The 21,614-nt window shown below is 46.2% G+C and overlaps 1 protein-coding gene across 1 annotated transcript in view; it reads left to right on the top strand.

Moving 5' to 3' along the window:
• LOC135385293 (sex peptide receptor-like) overlaps nt 1-21,614 on the top strand; it is a 480,167-nt gene that overhangs the window by 236,259 nt on the left and 222,294 nt on the right. Inside the window, 1 exon segment of the mRNA XM_064614517.1 lies at nt 9,570-9,620. The gene's annotated coding sequence lies outside the window, so the exon portion shown is untranslated.

Consider the following 21,614-nt stretch of genomic DNA (forward strand, 5'->3'; position numbering starts at 1 on the left):
CGCCGCCCTCAAAACTCGTTAGATGCTGTTCAGCATTACTTCACCAAGGCTGGCATGGACATCTCGGCTGAGAAGACAGTTGTGCTCCCGTTCACGCGGAAACGCATGAGCGCCTTCCCTCTTTCGCTAGGCAATAATACACGCAGCCAAATGAAGTGCTATAAATTCCTGGGTGTTATCTTGGATGCCAATCTCTCGTGGAGTGCCCATATGAGGTACCTGGAAGCGAAAGTTCAACGCTGGACCAATGCCATTTCTCACTTCGCTGGCGCTGCATGGGGGATTGATCAGGAAGCACTCCTATCGATTCATGGGGCATTGGTTCGCAGAACCATTCTCTACAGCCTCCCAGTCTTACACGGCAGCTCAAGAACTTCTGAACAGAGGCTTCGGTGTATGTTGGCCAGAAGCTTGAGGATCTGCCTCGGTTTTCCCCACGCCGCTGAAACGCGCATGGTGGTGGCAGAGGCCCGCGAGCTGCAAGTAGAGGTCTTACGTCTCAGAGAAACTGTGCGCCATTATCTACGCCTCCTCGTGGAACACCGTCGTCACGCCTTGGTTTCGAAGCTCAAAAAGCGGAGGCAGAACAACATTTCTCGCTGCATCGCTGCTGTAAAGCCGTTGCTACCGGCTTTTGTTGAGAGATCAGTCGTCCCCAGGTCCCCTCCGTGAGGCTTTTCGATACCTTCGATCTCTACTACCATTCCTGGGCTCAAGAGCAAGAGGGATCACGTTGCAGCACCCGTGTTGAAACAACTTGTGCTAGACATGATGCAGTGCCGTTACCCTTCGCACACTGCAGTATTCACAGATAGGTCGACCAACTTACACTGCTCCACTTCTGCCTTTACAATTCCGACTATGTCGTTGTGCCACGCATACCGTCTCTCGCACCGCACGGCATCCACGTCTGCAGAGTTGCATGCCATTTTGTTCTTCCTCAAGCACATTCCATCCGCCGCTATCAGAAGCTGGGTGATATACTGCGACTCCAAGGCAGCTCTCCAGTGTATAGAGAACATGGGTATTCGTGGATCACTTGCGCCTGTGGTTGTGGACATACTGGAGGAACTAAGCCGTCTTGAGATCAGCGAGCACTCTATCTATTTCCAGTGGGTTCCTGCACACTGCGGCATCCGCGGCAATGAAGAGGCTGACAAGGCTGCAGCAGCTGCATATCATTCCCGATCAAGCGTGCAGATTACCCTCCCCAAAGGCGACAGGCGAACCTTCCTAAATGATGTGGTGAGGCCTCTCGCACATGCGCAATGGTCTCGGGACGTTCCATCACGAGTTCTGATGCGTGAAGTGGACCCTGACTTTGGTTTTACCATGCCCTCTCGTGTGCCTCGCTATTTTGCGTCGCTGATACACAGGCTTCGTCTCGGGGTTGCATTCACCCCCCATTTCAAGCATCTGATCGGCCGCTCCGACTCTATGCTCGGCTCTCGCTGTGCTGTTTTGGCGGATACCAAGCACGTGCTCCTCGACTGCCATCTTTACACCTCCCAAACAGCAGCTCTATACAGTGTCGCCTGCAGTCGATCACGGCGGCACCATTCACATTGGCAACCATTCTCGGCCCTTGGTCTAACCAGATCGACCATCGCCAAGCTCTTGAGTATTTCAAGATTTTTCTCCGGGACACTGGTCTCCTCTCAACCTTATGATGTGCCTGCGTACACCTGTGTGCTGTGTGTGCGTGTTTTTGTGTGCTGTGGTTTTGCCTACCGTTCTGATGTCTTGCCGACTCCACTGACTATTTAGCACCGTTCACCACCTCATCATCAGGACACATCTCGTCCTCCCCATTGTGCCTTGGGGTAGTGGGCCGCACCTTATGTGGCGAATTTCCCCATTCATTATCATTAATTTATTTGTTGTTGTTGTTGTTGTTGTTGCGTTTTCTTCGTTCTATAAAGCAACACGTCGCATGGCTTCTGGTCTGTTTTGATTGATAATGTATAGATTCCAAAAATTGTGAAGCAGTCAATATACTGGAAGGGGGGGGGGGGGGCATCGTTTATCGAAAGAAAGAAAATATAAGAAAGAGAAGGCGGTCTGCCTGGCGAGACGGGCGGCAAGTTACCACAGAGGGAGAGAGAACAAAAATACTCGAAGAGAAATAGAAAAGGAAGGTAAGTACTGAGGTTAAACGAGGTGATGCGTAACGGTCGAGCGGAACTGAACGTGGTTAATTATTCTTACAGTTGACTGGGGGGCAAGGAATTCCAACTAATACTATAGTTTGTACAAAGAATGATTTCGTGAAGGGCACCGATCTAGTACCATATCGCGTAACCTTAAAAGGGTGATGTAGCAGATATGTGATTGGCCGTGGTGATATAAGACGACTGTAGTGTGACTGAGTGGCAAATTTTACGAACGCGCGAGATGAGCAACTTCTCCAGGATTGCGAAGTAAAGGCAGGTCCAGATTCGTTGTAATGGTTGAAATAATTGAATGAGGACAGTAATCTAATGCAATGAAACTCGCCGGACGGTTCTGTATTACTCTAAGATTATTAATGATATATTTAGTGCCGGGGTCCCAAATAGCACTGGCGTACTGGAGTTGAGGGTGAACTAACACGCAGCACATGCCAAACGCTTCATGTGCTTAGGTGCGAAGTGTAGGTTCCGTCTGAGGTAGCCGAGCGTGCGATTTGATTTTCGGTGATATATTCGATGTGTTTGTACCGCAAAAGATTGGAATGTATGTGTATACCGAGGTATTTCTACATATATGAGTTAGATTCACAAATAAAGAGAAAACGGTTGAGGGCATTAAACAGTTTAATTTGCGAAAAACGAGACTTTCGTGCAGTAGGCTGCACTTCTTCAGGTTTGAGGACCTGCTACACTTGAGGACATGCTTTACTTGTGAATCGTTATCGCCAGAAACTTGCATATTGTTTTTCTTTGTTTTTTCACTTTCTACGATACGTGAGTTAGAAGAAGATGTAATTGTAGTATACGGGCTGTAAGGGAATGGGAACAACGGTTGGTTACGGCGAAAGGACACGTGGCAGCATTTGTTAAAAACAATGGACATTAGCAATTTGTCACCCCACTGTTGAATTAGTTATAGGTCATTCTGATGGGCGATTTCACCGGGAAAGCTCAGATTTTGTGATAGATTACGGCAGGCATCATTTTGTGTACGAAACTCATTTAGATTGAAAATAGTAGACTTCTACGCCTCTATTTTTTTCTTTCCTCTTTGAAAATACAAGTCTGCGTCCCAAATATGATGGTTGAATTTGTAACACTAAACGATGTGCGCTTCTTTTACTTTTCCGTGGCTCTAGCTCTCTCGCGCAACATCTCTTTCCTAACGAGAGCAACGCAAGTTCAATAGGCGGCTTCAGATATTGCCCTTTAGCTCCGCACAGGGACCCTCCGTCGTCCAAGTCACGCGCATCGCGCAATGCGTCGTGGGAAATGGTTTGCATTTGTGCTTGCCTGCCTGTTGCTCGAAGGAAGGAGGGAAAACCGAAACCGTTTATGCTCTTCGTTTTCTGTCTGACTCATAAAAACTAAATCCCAAGGTGCAGTGGGGCATTCGCAACACGGCGCTCTCTGGTGGGCCATCCATGCAATTTCTGAAATCGTCTATTTGTAGCGTATATGAGTTCACTCACGCTGCTTTCGAAAAGCCTGACTGGTTTTGGACATGCGAAACAGCCCCTAATTCCATTGTGACTATTCTAAAACTTGGGAGATCGCAAAGTTTGTCGAAGGTTCTTCACCACGTCACCATAAACTTTTTTTGCCGTCGCGTACCAACGTGCCTGCCATTTGCCACTTTTGCTAGAAACACGCCAAAGAAATGTTTGCAGTCACAAATTTACTTTAACAGCGAGGAAGATATACAAATGAAAGAAATAAAAAAAAATGCCGATGGCTGTGCTCGTGGTCACAGCCGTTGGGGTTTGACGCAGAACTAAGGACATGTTATCCGTATGGTCGAAGTCGTTTTGGTTCGTGTTGTAGTGCAAGTAATGCAAGTCGCCGATGGCCTGGTGATGTAATGTTGCTATTAGCACAAGCGGCCTTCTTTTTCTCTCTCTGTCTATAAAGTCTAGAACGTTTTACAGGAGAGAGTGGCGCCTCCTGAGAGCCTGCCCTTTCTTCCAAGGCACGTTTTCTTTCTTTTTGATCGCACAACCAGCACGACATTCAAATGCCAATTTTCAGTGTTATAAGCACGTAGAGTTAGTGCTCGTCAAGCCGATTCGTTTGACACTTTATTTGTTTTGTTGCTACGCACGGTACGTGTGCTACCCCCGGAGATTGTTGTATACGACAGACGACATTCGTCGTCCTCAACGCACCCCCTCCCCACACCATTGCTGGTGACGCGTGCATTATTACACGAAGCTTTTGCCAGTTATCTCAACGCCACCTCATTCATTGTGATATCTCGAATCGTTTTGAAATGAAATAAGCGTTTTAAAATACTTCCAACTTCGTGACGCGGCTTCAACGGTCATGACACCTCATACGCACCGCAAACGAAGACGTAGTTTCACGTCAAAAACTAACCTGCACGCTCAATGAGGCTCCTGTACATGACGTCACGCGTAGCCTTTGAGCCACGTCACATTGGAAAACATGAGAATGCGTCACAGGCGTCATACCGCGGGCTGAGTGAGGAAGCCGCGTGTGTTTTTAGAATTTCATCTCGTAACTGCACGCACACCGCAACAAATAACGGCATGCCCTCCTACTGTGTCTCCGGTGCGGCAATATGTTTTTCCATGTCACGTGACCAAACGATGACGTCACTGCACAATCCTCATTATCCGGAGCACTGTCTAACCATAGTGATGGATGCACGTTGCTCTGTCGAACATTGTGAAACGTGGTTTGCAAGAAGGAAGCGCCATATAGATGAAAGGGAGCCGAATGACGTTCCAGTCTTAGTCTGCTTTACTTTTTCATTTTCACGAATGTCACATGTGTCTCGGGACCCACAGCAGCTCAAGATCATGCACTTCTATATACTCAACGTACATGAGATGAATTGTCTAATGAAACTGCTCCTGACTGATCGTGGGCTGTGTGATGATTGGTTTATCGTTGATGCAGTATATGCTGCGCGCCGTGCTTGATTATGAAGAGCGTTGCTGTGTTTAATGTGACACATGTGGGCCGGTGCAGAGTGCAACCGTATGTACCTGAGTTACACAGCAATTTCGAGAGTAGCCGAGCAATCTTTGTTGGCGGCGGACTAGGTAACTCTGCGTTAACGGCCTCGGTGCCCAAGGGGAAACTTGGGCAGAAGCTTGTAACGAGGCTTGAGAACGTGAGCAGAGGCTTGTAATGTGGGATTCCAAAAACGTACGGCTTGAACACACTTGGCGTGGTAAGAGACGCACGTGGTGTTTCTGTGTGGAATGGAAGGGGCAGCTAGTTCCGGTTCGCGTCAGGAATCGAGGTGAGATTACATGTTCCAGTAGGGGCGTTAAATCTTCCCTGTCGCTGGGCTTGAGTGGCATAGAGCGTCCTACTTCTTTCTGGTCGATAATAAATTAAAGGAAGCCCTTCAGTTAAAACAGAGTGCCGTGTGTGAAACTGTTCAATTCCCAGATGGATTCCGCAATTTTATTCCCTGTGTTGCATAAAATGCCGGCGTAGAATATACATTTGAGAAAATGGGCAAGTGCATGAAAAGGACAACCTGGAACGTAAAAGAACATCTGAATACAATAATAATTGGAAGTAGATTTAAGGGTAAGGTGAGTCAGCCTATTTGTGTGGTGACATGCTGCACATGCCGCAGTAGGGCTGTTCAGGGTAGGAGTGATACTTTCAAGGGAGCGCATTCTCTAAATGAATGACCGTGCGCTGCTATTAAAGTAATCTTCTTTGTCTTCTGGGGATGTGGCTAAAATGTACCATGAATCACAATTACCGCAGTTTGGTGGACGTTCATACAACGTATACCCCAATTACAGCTGGGTCCCAGTACAAGCCTTGGATGTGATGGAAAGACGTGTAGTTAATAGAGCTCTACCGACGAAACGTCACCGTGAGGTAATGATGACGTTGGTGGGCATAACAAAACCGAAACAACGCGGACGAAGAACACCGACGTTTCACAAGGCCTATCCCTTCACGAAGGTTACGCGTGGCTTCTCTGTATTAGTGGTACATACGATGCGCACAAATGAGGTAAGAAAAGGATTCATCCCAAGAGCTGCGTCGTCTGAAAGTCAATGCAGCAGTATAGGGGTGTAATCTCAGAAGGGTTATCTACTCGTTTAGCCTGAACCCTCAGTACTCTTGCATCACAATTTTCGTCCCAGTTGCACTCGTAGTTCTCTAGAAAATTTAAACGAAGTCTGTGCACCAAAAACGTGTTCAAATAAGAGCGTGACATTAATCCATACTGTATGATGCTTCAGTGGACACCATTTCTCATCCCCAAGAGGCACAGATAATTAGAAAACCAATATTTTCCTTTTGAGTGATTCGGCGCTCCTCCACGGAAGAGCGGTCCAGCAACATTGGGCTCCACCTCACCGGTATTTTGCGCGTGCGCCTTTCTGTAGGTTCTGTTCTACCGGTGCAGAGTACTCCACAACGAAATCAAGGAAGCAGACAACCCATGCCACACGAAGAAGTTACTAAGCGCGTGCCCGAAACTAAAGATCCATTCTTTTCGCCTACACCTCCTAAACTAGTTCAAGCAGTGCAACCCTCTGGCATTCTTTTCGCCATAGACTTCGCATGTATTTAACAACTGATGCAGAACCAGTGCAGCACGTTTCTTTCGAAAAGAATGGACTTTATGTAAACAGCCGACGGCCCGCACGCGTCTACCTGTCACGTCACGCAGGTTGCAGGAGGCCCTCAGAGAGAGCCTTCAGGAGTTTCGTCTTCGACACGAAATTCCTAGTTCTTTTGGCAATTAGCGAGTCTCCGAGCACCAAACGAACTTTGTTTCTCATTTGCGAAGAATGTACCTCACTTATTTACACAGCGACTATAAGAATTTCAAATTGTCCCGGAGTCTCCCCTTAATGGTGGTGTCTGGACAAAACACAAAGTTGAAGTGAAGGTGCGATTCAAGTTGTGGATGCCCGAGATACATGTGACCGGAATATTTCTTTTAAAACAGTCGGAAAGATTAGAAAGCGAATTTAGTCGGATTTTCCAGTCGGCTGCGTGCTCACGTCTGGACTCAGGCAGCATTGTGAGGACCGACGTCACTCGACTCGGTTATGAAGGCAGGCTGTTCTCTCACAAAATATAGTCTCCAGACTCGCAATCTGCTGCCGAACAGTCGCTAGAAACATATGTTTTCGTGCTTTCGGTGGTATCAGATTGAAACCAGCCTGGCGACGCCGTCAGGTGAGCGACTGGGAATCTAACTGCCAATGCTAATTACGTCACCGGAAGAGACGAAGCAGGGAAGTGCTGTTTCAACCGGAACCTGACAGTTGGTTTCTGATGTTCTATGAAAAACCACTAACGAATTTTGTGAAACTTTTGTAGCGTTTGCCAAGCGGATATCACATTAACCTTATAATTCCGGATTCCTCGCGGACACTACCTTTAAATTCAAAATTACTTGCAACAATGTGTCGAAGTGGTCACCAATAGCGCGTTCCTCGTCAAATATGGCGACAAAACTACATAGCATACGGACTGGGTCTAAAAGGAAAGAAGTTTGCTGAGTGTCGGTTGCGTAGCTTTCAGGAGTAGGAAGTCGATCGAGAACACAGGGTGTACTGCTGCTTGACCGGCTGGGGATTATTTCCCACCAGACGACGTCCCGAGACGTCTGATCTGAATTTTGCCATCAACTTGAAAACATTAAAAGCTCTGTGTCACATTTGTAGCTTGTTGCGCTGGGTTTACAAGAACAAGCTGTTTCACTACGCCGTCAAAGTAAGTGCCGGTCTGCTGCTTCGCCGTACCATTGAAGGAGTACGGAGGGCTATCCGAATTTCATCAAAATCCGAATCAAATTCAGGCTAAGACGTCTGATGAAAGTGTGTGTGTCATTTTACCGAATAGCGCGAAATGTTTTGATGTGTGCAATTTGTTTCCCAGAAAAAAAAAAGGAAACTCACATAAACATGGCTCCGCGCGTTCACCCTTAACTCGCCACTCCGGGTATAACGAGGAGGAGGAGGTATGATGCCACACCACCGATGACGTTACATGAAGAACTCGTTCTGGTTCGCCGGTCAGTGGGGGTCAGTGCCTTGTCCCTTTTCCGCCGTAAACCAGTTTTGCCAGTTCTTCCGGAGAAGTGGGGATAGACGGAACGGCCGAATCATGACCGAGCCAATAGCAATGCTTTTTCTGAACCCCGAACAGTCGAGTAGCAGACGACAGCGGAGTAGCAGACAACATTTCTCTGGACCAATCAGCGAGCGTGATCCTTGTAGCGTCAGCGCGAGGTCCCAGACTGATCACCAGGCTGGTACTGCTCTCCACCGCCCTTGCGCACGGTTGCTTTTTGCGCCGTACTTTATGTAAGGTGCCAACGAGGAAGACGAGAGGGCGGGGCCACGAGCAAGAAAGAAGATGTAACAGTTTTAGTATTAGGTTCCTTCGGGAAGGAACATCATACTTTAAATTCAATTTCTGCGATAATTATGACTCTGTGGTGTGAATTACTTCGCATGGTGCATCTTACTGTTCTACTTAACAGTTTTATAGAAAGAAAACAGGGTGTTAAAAACTCGGCACAGTAGAACTGTCTCACTGAAAGAAAGTAGAACTGTCTATATCGCTGCTGCAGCAGTCATTCTGGAAAGCATACAGATTGTGGCAGCATTATGCAGGCTTTCTTCTTCCTATATAATATTGCAATTTATTGATAATAGAATTATCATTGTGTCTCACACACACCAGACGTACTTTTCAGGAACCAGTATATGCAGTCCGCTCGCAAATAGCGATCAGCGTTACGCTCATTCGCACCACCTGTTTCTTTGTCACTTTACATTATCTTGTACGGACGCTGCAAAACATATGTATGGACCACTTTTCAATGTTGGCACTCTTTCGTCCACCGACAACGAGCCTGGACAAAATCATTGCATCAAGAGGACAAAATCATTGCATCATGGACCGATTACGCATCGGCCATAGCAACTGTCACCATATAGATCCGACTTCATCACTACCATAGATTTCCCTATTGCCGAATTACTCAACGTTAGGCTCGTCATTCAGATCTTCAGGGAACTGTTCTAAATGAGGTTATTTTTATGACGAAAATTGCACACCAAAGTACGTATCTTTCAGCACGTTCCGTCAAGCTCTTCGAATTTTCTTTCAGCCGCACTCGATTATGCAATGACTTCCATTTTTGCACCTGCTCGCGCTGTATATTTCGCTAGCGTCACAAAATATCAGCGGAGCTCGAAAACTAGCAAACAAACACTCATAATCCTAGTGAATCCACTTGTTTGCTCGAGAAGGTTCCGGTAGCTTCGGACATCCAATAGCCGCACGTGGAGCTCAGTTGCGTAACGCCCTGCTATAATGACATTGCACATTGAGCCGTCTCTGCAGTAGCTAATTGAAACTTTCTATCCGCAGCACACCTGGGTTCATCTGCGCGGGTCTCTCAAGTGTTTCGGATTGCATGAGGTAAGCAAACGTTTACTCTCTTTTCTGTAACGGTATTGAGCTGAGACGCACACAGTGCCATAGACGTGCACCCTAATTATATTTCGGGTGCTCTGATGAGTCTGACTTATGGCTACGCGCGTGTGCTTATATCATTCGTCGCGCTTATTAAGCAAGCAAGACCTTCGCTCATGAGACACGCTGGTATCGTCGTGATTTACAGAGCTTATAGCATGCCGAAATTACGACATGCTTCTCGTAAGGACCGTGCTTCCCACCTTATAAGGGACTGAGTTTACATTCGCCCCAGAGCGAGTGGTTAGAGACCTGATTATTCCAGAATTTAGTGCCGTGTCACCGGAGTTCACCTTTTCCAGTCACTTTAAAACATTTTGGAGGGTTGCTTTACGAGCGACGTGTTTGCCAGTCAACAGGCGATAAGAGTGGCCTCTCACAATCGCCCCAGTAAACCCTTCGCCAGAATGGACCGTTGGAAAGCAGCTGCCTGCCAGAGATGGATGGAATCGTCGGATGGATTGGCTTGGGCTATGGCTAGCCTGAGCTGTCAAGGGAAGTCAGGCTATCTGTAACCCTCTCCAGTCTAGTCGATACCATCGCCTCTCTAAAGCATCATCGGTGTTCTCGTAGATTATTTTTCCTTTTTCTCTATCGGTGCACTTGTCTACTCCATCCGAAACATTTGCACGACACGACAGGGTGAGCTGGCTTGGAACATGGAGAAAAAGGAGTCACGTCCCATGCAGGTTCAAGTGTCAAGAACAAGGCGCGCGTGTATAGCACCGATAAATTTCCTCGTTATGCCCATATGTCGTACCACGCGTAGTGGATGCCACTCGCAGAAGATGTCCTCGGATGACCTGGTGGCACGGGATTGTCCAACTATGAAGTGTGGTAACGTGGAGAGGATATAGGCCTCTTTCGGTACGGGAGAGAATTTTTTAAAAGCTGTCCCTGCGTACAGAGCTATCTGCGTTATGTACAGCCCGCCACGTAACAACCACGTAACGCTGGACATATTGTGGTGAATCATTTACAAGCAATTCTACTGTTCGTGCAACGCGCATACGCGTATATTAATGAACTAATAATAGGTAATAGTAAAAACAATTTTAATTATAGGTGAGCATACCATAATCTAAGAAATTGAGAAATTGAAAACGTCCTCAATTGCAAAGCTTCATTACAATCACATAACACTAAAATAAATAACGCCGCACGCTGCCGGGAGTCTTCGGAATAAATAATTTCCTTGTGTGGCCTCAACCAGCTCCAGCAGGTACTCGAACAATGTGAGGTGAGACCTGCAAAGTGAGCCAGTGCACCAGGGCACACGTGCGTTCGTTTATATTGCCATCGCAATTATTAACAAGGTTCTAAATGTAATTATTTACGAAGGCACAGATATATTGCTATACCTGTTATCCCTGGAAGGCGAGCAAATATAAATAAATAATAAGAGCTCTTTCTAATTCCACTTCTAGGGTTCGAAATGGGATCACTAAAATGCTACATATGTCCGAGAGTTCCAGTACAGTAATAACAACAAATGGGAGCAGAACAATCCAATCCTCTGGGACTCCAGTGTAGTACCTTGTGTCGGCTTTATATGCTCTTTTTGTGTGTGACCACTGGGTCTGTGCGTACAACCACAGGGCGTGAGTTTTAGTGCAAAACGTGACTGGGAGGTAACGTTTCGCCGCCTATTCTATTACCTTGAGACACAAAAAGAAAGACGAAAGAAAAATTTATCTGTCTCAGCTTAACGGTTAAACCGTCTTCCTGGACGAAAGTCTGGTAAAAATAGCGACATCATAAGCACACATATTTATGGCTAAATGTAAATGTCTATGCAACCACGGAGCACGACGTTGCGCTCCGCACTTTTACATGCATGCTGCTAATTTTACATGTTATAGAGCAGTAGATTTGCTAATTTTTAATATATGTATCCTATCGGGAATCGTATACCTTTTAAAGACAACAGCAGGTGAAACTTTGTCGCACAGTACGCTGGAAGTTTCGGAGCTATTGTTTCCATAAAGTTCGAGCTAGGTCTAAGTAAACGTATCAACCAAACCAGTTGCACAACTCAAGGACAAAGTCAAATTCTTTGATGTAGTGGAAAGTTCACGATCTCGTACTTTGCTGTATCCTTTTCAAAGGGTTTGCACGAATACGCGCATGTTGCGCTTAATCCAATGAGATACATTCACTCTTCGTATTCCTTTGTTGGCAAACCGAGTTACATTCAAACAAACAAACAAAAGCACGAGGATAACATCAAGTCAACTCATGCATGCAAGAAACAGTGCTGCAGCCAATGCAAAGTTTTACAGAGAACAAAAGAAGCAAGCGTACACCGCACGCGTCGTAACCCAGACGGATGCCATAGAATAGCCCTCGCCTATTGCAGCGCAGTAGGTAAAGTCTGCTCAGACTCGCAGCACTACATCCCCTAAGACTAGAGTCAGGAAAACGAAGAAAACTACCTCAGTTCTGTGTGAGCTGGAATTCCGAAAGATACTCGGGCATGTTTATTCGAGAGTCTGGTGGCCTCCTCAATTGACTCTGCTAACACAAGTTACGATCGGCCCGGACACCCAGGAGTATGCACTGCGCAATTCTTAGGAGACGTGTAGACTGCAGAGATGGAGGTTAAACGTCGGCAAATAGCCCTCGGGGGCAGTGGAGGAGCTCACGTATTTCTCTTACTCCGTGTTCAAGGGATATTTAACAGACTGCGAATAACAATTTGCGTCTGGGCAACCGTTTGTAGAGATAAAGTTAGACGCACGTACCTCACATTGCTGGACGTGTGACGGATATGAGTACGCTCCAAATAATATGCGATGTCGTTTTAACACGGCAGTCCCAATGATCATTCAAATGGGCTTTATTTTGCGGTGCACACAACTGCGCCTCTATACTGCACTCTAAAAGCAGAATTTCATCTAATACTGACACGGTCCTAGCAAACCATCGTTCCGAATGACGTCATTCTCTATGTGGAAACCAGACAGTGAGAAGGACTTACCATTTCTGTCTTTCAGATACACGTGCTCGCTCGTTTATACTCAGAATTGAATTAATACTACAGAACTGACTATACAGCTGGTTCCCGCGAAGCCCTCGCGACAGCTTGCGAATAATTCAAACGAAATTAATAAAAGAACAGCTCGCTAACGCGCGTTGAAATACACGGCCTCAGTTAAGCATTTCAAGTAGATTCACTTCATAGCCACATTCTGGAACGTCATAAATCGTCTAATGGTATTCTACACTCTAAATAAACAAAACTTCACGCATAACATCCTCCTTGCCAAATCCTCCATCCCGAATGCCATCCTTCTCTCCCCTTCTTCCTCATTTGTCGGAAACGGGAGGCGCACGCCATTGTGTAACACTTATGTGATGTGATGTAAATCGTCACACAAAGGCGTGCGCCAGCGAAGGAACGAGAGGCGTGCGCCTGTCACAAGATGGCGTACGCCCCGAGCTTGCCACAGCTCAGGAGTGATACAGAAGTGAGGTAGTGAGGTACAGGTGTGACGTGAGTAAATCAAGGAGTGAAGTATCATTCTGTGTAATGGTTGGCCTTCAGCGCGTCATGGGGTCAAGTTCTACTTTAAGAGTGGATGCAGGTAGCTCTGATGGTTTCTCTCTCTCTCTCTCCGATTGACCCACCGTCCCAAACCATCCCAAATAAAGCGCTAACAGCCGAACATGAGGAACACGTGGTCTCTTCTGTGGACCCACGCGGAGTGCCGTACCCTGCCGGTCTACGATTACCCCTTTTTTTGCTGCCTTGTGAGTGGATCGGCGCGTGGTTTCTCCAAACTTTACTAGCTCTTTCACTTTCACTAGCACCACTACCACTCACTCTCTCAAACGCAGAGACAAACTTTTTTTAATTATGTGTTAGCGCCGCGAAGCAACCATGGCTATGAGCGATGTACAGATGTGGACAGATCTAGAGAGAACAGCAGGAAGGAGTGGGGTACAGGGGGGTTAGTATGCGTCCTGGGCCGACTTCAGGAGGAACTGTACCGACATTCGTCTTGAAAGTCTTGGGAAAACCCAGGGAAAACCTCAGACAGCACAGCCGGTGGTAGGAGCAGAGACAAACTATCGTAGCGTATTATGAAAGAATGTGCGTATAGTCTGTCTCCCTCGGCTGCGCCGCCGCACAAATCCCTCATATAGATACATGATGGCGTCATCAACACGCAGGAACCCAGGAACCAGCAGGTTTTGCTGCATGTGTAACAAATACTGGCAGAGGCACTTGATAGACACTTCCTCTTTTCTATATAGCTTCCCTTCTGTAATACCTCCGTAGCGGACGCTCGGAAGCTGCAAACTGAACCTGAACCCTCTCTGATATGTTGTCATGATGTCACATACTGTGCGTTGATATGACAATTCGCTTTATGACCAACATATGTGTTTTTGCGTGTCGTATACAGTCACTTAGTGTTGCCATCGAGTTAGTTTGTGCTGAGTACAGCTTGTGTATTACGATCATAATGCATTTTCCTGTAACAAGTGATATTGCGATTTCGCGAGTTCAAAAACACACTCTAACCTTCGAAAAAAGAAAAGAAAGAAAAGAGGAAACAAGAGAGACGACCTCGTCTGTTTGGGATGGTCGGTTAGCGTACTATGGAAACGAAGAGCACCTAAACATACAAAACAAAACGGGACGCATGTCCCGTTTTGTGTAACGTGTTTATGTGTTCTTCGTTTCCAATCAAGACCAATAAAGTGCTCTGCATAGTCCTTTTCCATTTTCTTTTCATGTTACTTTCCACAAGTAACGAAGCAGACTTCATCGCGATAAAGCGTCTTATTCACGCATACCCGTGCTGGGGTACACACATACATGCCGCATCCGTCAGAATCCGCACGAAAACGCTGCTCACCCTTGACACACCCTGAGCATCCCTATCTAAGGTGTCAGGCACGTGTCGCGCTCTCTACTACATTCTCCTTTTCGTCCCCATGTCATCGTTTCCCTACTCGAGGGCAGTTTTGAGAAGACAGGCTCCACGTATGCAGAGCACGAACGAGAAAACTCGTTGTATGGGAGAAACTTCGCGAGGGTTCGCTGTAAGGCGCCCGTGAGGCGGAATGAAAGCTACTTGTAGAGTCCCAGACGGTCACAGCATCCTTTCTAAGAACTAAAAGGTAAATGAAAACGAAAAGCTGACGTGTGTCAAGTGCACAGTTGCCTTATCGATCTAATGCTACAGTATTTCCCTGCTTGAGTCGCGCGTTTTATGCTGTGTATTGTAGTTTGCAAAACTCCGTTACCGAGTGTGGAACTGCATATGTAGAGATGTATGCCAATTTCTAGTGCCTTACAGCTCTCCTTACTGACGCAGAGCTAGGGATTTTTTTGCCGTAGGTATGGGGTGTCATGACCGGTGAGGCCGCATCACAAAAGTCGAAGTAATTTAAAAAGCTCATGATTTTGACTCCACTTGATTTTTCCACTCCTAGAGTAGAAAATCTCCCCACTTCATCATCAAAATGTATCTGTTGCTGTTGTTGTTCATGATTTTGAAACAAACAGACACTAAAAGGAATGTAAGTAATGTAGAAAGGTGTCACTCGCTGCTGCGGAACGTTCTAGACTTTATATAGGCTGAGAAGAAAAACAGGGGGTCAATCGCGCTAGGCAGAGCCATTACATCCCCAAGGCCACGTCCGTGGCGCGTTACAAAACGACTTATGAAACGAGCTACAAAACAAGTCAAAACGATTTTATCCATCACAAATAACATGTCCGTACTCTGTTAAACGGAACTTCACCACATAGCACGCTCCTAGCTTAACCATTATTCCGAATGATATCTTTCTGTGTCCTTATTTGCTGAAAATGGCAGGAGGCGCCGATCTGGGACACCTTATGCATGTCCCAGATAGGCTCCTCCACCTCTTTTGAACGAATCATGACACAGAATGATATCATCCGGAATGGTGGTTCGCTAGGAGCGTGCTATGCGGTGAAGTTCTGTTTTAACAGTGTCCACTCTTAAAAATGAGTTTCACCACATAGCAAGCTCCTAGCTAACCATCATCCACAGTGACGACGTTCGCGCCCCTGATTTGTTGAAAACGGGAGGCGGAGCCTATTTTGTAGTCATTATGCACGCGGTGTGAGGTCCTTAGCTATGAAGCCAGTGAGAGCCTGGCGTGTCCTTTGCGCGACTCGATGGAAATCACTTTGCAAATCACTCGATGGAAGTCACATGACGATATCGAATTTTCCTGAGGAGTGGGTGACGGAAAATGTGCGCACGCAAAGGGAGGAAGTGCCAACCGTTTCACGCTCACGGAGAACCTCCACCGGGAGTTCACCAGCTTCAGCCAGGACTTGCCGTGTTTCAGCCATTCTGCGAGCTCGAAGGCAGCGACGAAGGCTTCTGGCTAAACAGGGTCCGAAGACTATTATAGAATGACGTTGTGGATATCCTGTGCAAGATTGGAACGCTGTAAAGCACAGTCGCGCTCACCAAAGCTGCGTGAAAGGCTAGAAGGGAGCGCTGATCACAGCCCCATGCTAAGCGAGAAAGATGTTGAATTGCAGGAAGTCATCGCTGCACTTTGATTTCAAGGTGAATGTGGCGAGCCCAGCGCAGTGCGGTATGTGTGTCATCCTTTGCATTGCTCTGCCTCTAGCAGCATTTTTCTGGACAATTCTTGATGACACCATGTTTCGGAGTGGTTTGCGTGCTGTCAAACGGCAACGTTTGAAAGATAACATTTACGTCGTGTGGATTTTTTTTCCTACAAATATAATGACTGCGCATGTGCGGATATATTCATGTGTCAACTAGGGCGGTTGCGGATCTTACGTGCGCGGGTACAGCGTGGATACTTTCAATGTTATCCGCGCCTTCCTCTAGTTATATGGTGCACAGATTCGTTCCGATGGGGATTTGCAGCCGCTTCGCGCGCATTCGCCAGGGGGGGGGGGGGGGTTCTTCTTCATTTTTTAGTTTGTTGGTGGGCTGGATGGGGCCAGGGTCCAAGCAATTGTGTGGGAGAGAGGAGGGCGAGAGTCCAGCTCGGTAAGGGATCCGGAGAGTACGGTTCGGGATGGCTGGTAGTGTGGGCAATGGAGAAGAATGTGCTCTAGATCTTCTATAGCACCGCAGTGACAGCATTGGGGAGACTCAACTTTCCTCAAGCGGTAACTGCGCTGTAAAAGCCACACTGAGGCGCACTCGATGAAATAATGCGGTATCTTGACAACAGGTATGTCGAGGCATGCGGAAAGCAACCGCTGGGTCAAGTACCCTGGATCTGCCCTCGAAGACCATTACACAATTTTGTTGCGTTCCAATGGCCAGCTCTTGTATAATCCGCGCGAAGTGGCTAACGTGTGCGCAGATTACTTTGCTCCTTGCTTCTCCTCCGATACTAGACAACCAGTAAATCTTGTAAAAAAGGACGATTTCTTGCCGTGTACACTTGTTGAGGAGCACGACGTGCGGTCTGCGATTCGCAAGCTGAAACCTAGGCGTACTGCCGGATCACACGGCACACCCAACTTCATTGTGATGGGTTATGTAGACTTGCTTGTTCGTCCACTATGTCACATTTTTAATCTCTCTCTGTCGTCTGGTATTTTTCCCGAACAGTGGAAGCATTCTCTTGTTGTCCCAATACTAAAAGGTGGGGATTGCAGTAGTGTTACTAGTTATCGTCCAGTGTTCATACTTAATACATTTGCCAAGGTATTTGAAATGGTACTCCATAATCGTTTGGCACCGTGCTTCAGTCCAAAAATTAGTGATTTTAAGCATGGCTTCATGAAAGGCAAATCCGTCGAGTCGAATTTATTCACCTTTATGCACGGGGTTACACCTTCACTCGGAAATCGTGAGCAGATGGACACTGTTTATTTTGATTTGACAAAAGCTTTCGATAAAGTCAATTACCCTATGCTACTCGGAAAGTTAGCGGGACACCGTCTGTCACCCACCTATTGCAGCTGGTTCAATAGCTATCTGTCTAATCGCACAAACATTGTACGTGTGTCTGCTGGCCTCTCTGATCCTTTCATGTCGCTATCTGGAGTCCCGAAGGGCAGCAATCTAGGTCTTTTGTTATTTTTAGTTTTTATTAACGATATTGTGTTATCATTGCAACATTCCTGTATACTTTTGTTTGCCGATGATATCAAGTTATTCCGCTCCGTATCTACGTGGGATGATTGCGTGCTATTACGATCGGACGTTGAATCGGTGGTTGAGTGGTGTGCCAGGAACTGCCTTGTTCTAAATAGCGCTAAAACGAAACTGATGTCTTTCAATAGCTATAAAAAACCTTTGTTGTATAACTATTTAGTCAATGACAGTGTTGAACCTGTTAATGCAACCAGTGACCTGGGTGTGATATTTGTCTGTGGTTGCTTTTTCGCGAGCATATCAGTGTTATCAGCAACGCTGCAGTGTCTACCCTTGGATTTATCACCCGACTTACAAAGGAATTCCGTGACCACGTTTGCGTTATTTCATTGTACACAGCGCTCGTTCGCAGTAGACTAGAATTCGCTTCAGTTGTGTGGAATTCATTGAACATGACTCAAATTGAAAAAGTTGAGAGATTGCAAAAAAATTCATATTGTATGATAGGAATGTTTGTTATTATAAGTATGATAGTATTCTCCGCAGGATCATAGGTGGGGAAGTTACTTTTATTTTGTAGTGCACTACCGTTACTCACTACTTTTTTCAAAAAGTAACGCGTTACGTTATTCGTTACTTTTGCGGTAGTAGGTAACACGTTACTAACGCCGTTACTTCTGGTAAGTAATGCCGTTACTTTTGCATTACTTCACAAGTTGTCTTTATAATGTGTACCATTTTTGGTTGAGTCACGTAAGTGCATTCCCCAAATCAATACAAGCAATGTTGGGCACAAACAAAGGTCACGCATGAACACAACTTACGCATTTATTGCAACGCACAAGTAGTTGATGTTTAAAATTTTCATCTGTGAGCTTCGCCCGTTTGACTGAGAGGACGCCTAATGACCAGTGAGTGCTCCTTGTCAAGGTTGGATTAATGTGTTCATTATCAGCGAGGAGGACGTTTCGTGATTTCTGTTATTTTCACAAGCTTATCCATGGGAAACTCAATAATCCAGATCTTTTGAGTGACATTTATTTACATGTGCAGCATAGGCCCATACATTCTGCAATATTATTCTGCCCGTCTGTCCATCATCGACATTGTCCATTGAGCCCTGTACAGCGCGAGTTCAATGGTTTTGCTCGTGACACTGATGTTGATATTTTTCAAAGTCTGCACGAAATGAAACGTGATCTGTTTAGCTACTTATCCAGTGCTTAGCATCGGTTTTTGACGGTTGTTTGTAAGTGTTATCTGTTTTTACTCATTACGTTTATTTCTTTATTACTCTCGGTTGAAGTGCACCACTCAAAAGGATTATTTCCGTTGGTGGGCACAAATAAAGCTCTCTTCACCTATCTGGACACCATAGGACTTCAATCCTTCTTGTGAAGGGGCTCATCGTTTCATTCCCCACATCACCACCAGCAGTGGGGTAGTGTATCAACCCTGGAAATGAAACTCCCCATTCCTCATATCTCAATTAGGTTATTGTTGTCTTTGTTGTTGTTTGCTTACCGAGCGTCGAGTGGGGTGGGGAAGGACTTCGCGTAATCGTGCCGCAGGCGGTAGCTCACGTCAGTACCGCTCAGACGGTGCAGTTTGTTGTTGTAAGCTACTTAGTGCTAAGATATGCAGTCATTATTCTGCACTATGGCTTTCTTCCAGTGCGTGGTAATTAGGTTCGCCTTCTCTCGTCAGAGGAGCTGATATTGCTTGTTCCGTGACCTGGCAACCCTGCCACGTCTTTTCCAGACACGCGCATAGACATCGGATGCGCGAACTACTTCTGGATTTCCTCCACAAAACGAAAAGAAGTCGTGGGCAACTAGGGGCTTGTGTTGTGTTTGTCTGTTTGTATGTTCCAGCCTCGAAACAATTACTTTCCATCACAAACTGTCTCCTTGACGATAACAACAGAAAACTGTTAGGCCCAGTTGAAATAAGAAAAAAAAAAGAACGTGGTGCGCCGCACATGGGCAGTTTTCTGCATTATCCATCACACTACAAATGCACCCAGAACTTCGCATGAGCAGCGTATGTCTTGGACGCACGCAATGGCATGGCATCCAGAACATAATACACGTAATGGATGCGTGCGACGTAACGTTCACTAAGGGGTTCTATTGCACCCAATGCACGTAGACGCGACACATTTGAATGAGCTTCCAGGCCATACAAGGTACGAAGCAATCAAGAACTGTCATTCGGACGGACATTACTCACAAAGACTGGAGAAAAGCAAAATAAGAAGCGATACCACAGTAGTATCATCTTCTTGGGCCTGGGGAGTTGCGGAACAAGAACGAAAGCGACGACGTCAACTGGACACGACTGTGGGTTAATTCATTTACTGGTTCATTATGGGAGTAGAACAATTGATCGGGTGACGAATTCAATTCCTCCCCCCTTTTTTTAACTTCAAACTACACTGAAACTAAAGTCAACTGGACGAGACGGAGTGTGTTCTCAGAAATACAGGGAAAAGGGAGACCCTTGACGAATAATGGCCACAAAAGATGGAGTTTGTTATTTATGAACAAACTCATCTTATCTAATGTTTCACATATAATGAGGCAAGGAACTGTTCCCCAGCGGTGAAACGCTCCATATCATGGTCACCGCCTCTTTGTTGTTGCTATCAGGCTGTCTACACAACTCTGCGGAGAGTTAGCGTAGGAGACGGAAGAAGATCAACAGGTGGAGATTGAGTAGCCGAGGAAGGAAAGGAACGCAAAGCAAAATCAAATTAGTGAATGTTGCATCTTCGTGACAGCAAGAAGGATGCGAATTGAGCATGATAGCGCTGTGTATTCGCCTGCGAGGCATATCGAAAAAAGTGGGAAGAAATAACATACAAGTGAAAGAGTATGGGCTTCTGACGTTAGATACCTGAAGAAAAATGAAATAAGAAAAACAAGACGCGTAGCAAACGTCCGACCAAAAGGCCGAAAACCGCCGGAGATGACAAAGCGAGTTGGAAAAGCTCTTACGACATGTTCAGATAACACAAAGGAAGATGGACTTTCCAGGCTCAAGGGGATGTAATGCGCGTATGGCTCGACGCCTACAACTGAAAATGTGTTTTCTACCCCCAGATGTATCTCTCGTACAAAGAGAGTTTTCTTATTTTGCTGCTCGACATGAAACGTGGGAGAAGCAATGGAAATGGCGAAGGCTCTCACATCTCTGACGTCAGCGCTCGACGCAGAAGCATGTTCAGTGGTACGTATATTGGTAACTACGACACATACAAATAGAATTATAAGACGTTATAATGCTTCTGTCCCCTGAGAAAGCAGAAATAAAGCGGCATTCGCGGATCGGCCACAACACTACGCTGGAAAAGATGAAGCAACGCTCACCTCACGCGTAGTCGTGGTGTTGGTGAAAGGGCTCGCCGTTGTCGGCCTCAGAGAGGTGGGCAACATCACCATTGACGCGACTGTGGGTTAATTCATTTACTGGTTCATTATGGGAGTAGAAGAATTCATCGGGTGACGAATTCAATTCCTCCCCCCTTTTTTTAACTTCAAACTACACTGAAACTAAAGTCAACTGGACGAGACGGAGTGTGTTCTCAGAAATACCGGGAAAGGGGAGACCCTTGACGAATAATGGCCACAAAAGATGGAGTTTGTTATTTATGAACAAACTCATCTTATCTAATGTCTCACATATAATGAGGCAAGGAACTGTTCCCCAGCGGTGAAACGCTCCATATCATGGACACCGCCTCTTTGTTGTTGCTATCATGCTGTCTACACAACTCCGCGGAGAGTTAGCGTAGACGAAGGAAGAAGATCAACAGGTGGAGATTGAGTAGCCGAGGAAGGAACGGAACGCAAAC

The sequence above is a fragment of the Ornithodoros turicata genome, chromosome 2 (genome assembly GCF_037126465.1).
Source record: "Ornithodoros turicata isolate Travis chromosome 2, ASM3712646v1, whole genome shotgun sequence".
NCBI lineage: Eukaryota > Metazoa > Arthropoda > Arachnida > Ixodida > Argasidae > Ornithodoros > Ornithodoros turicata.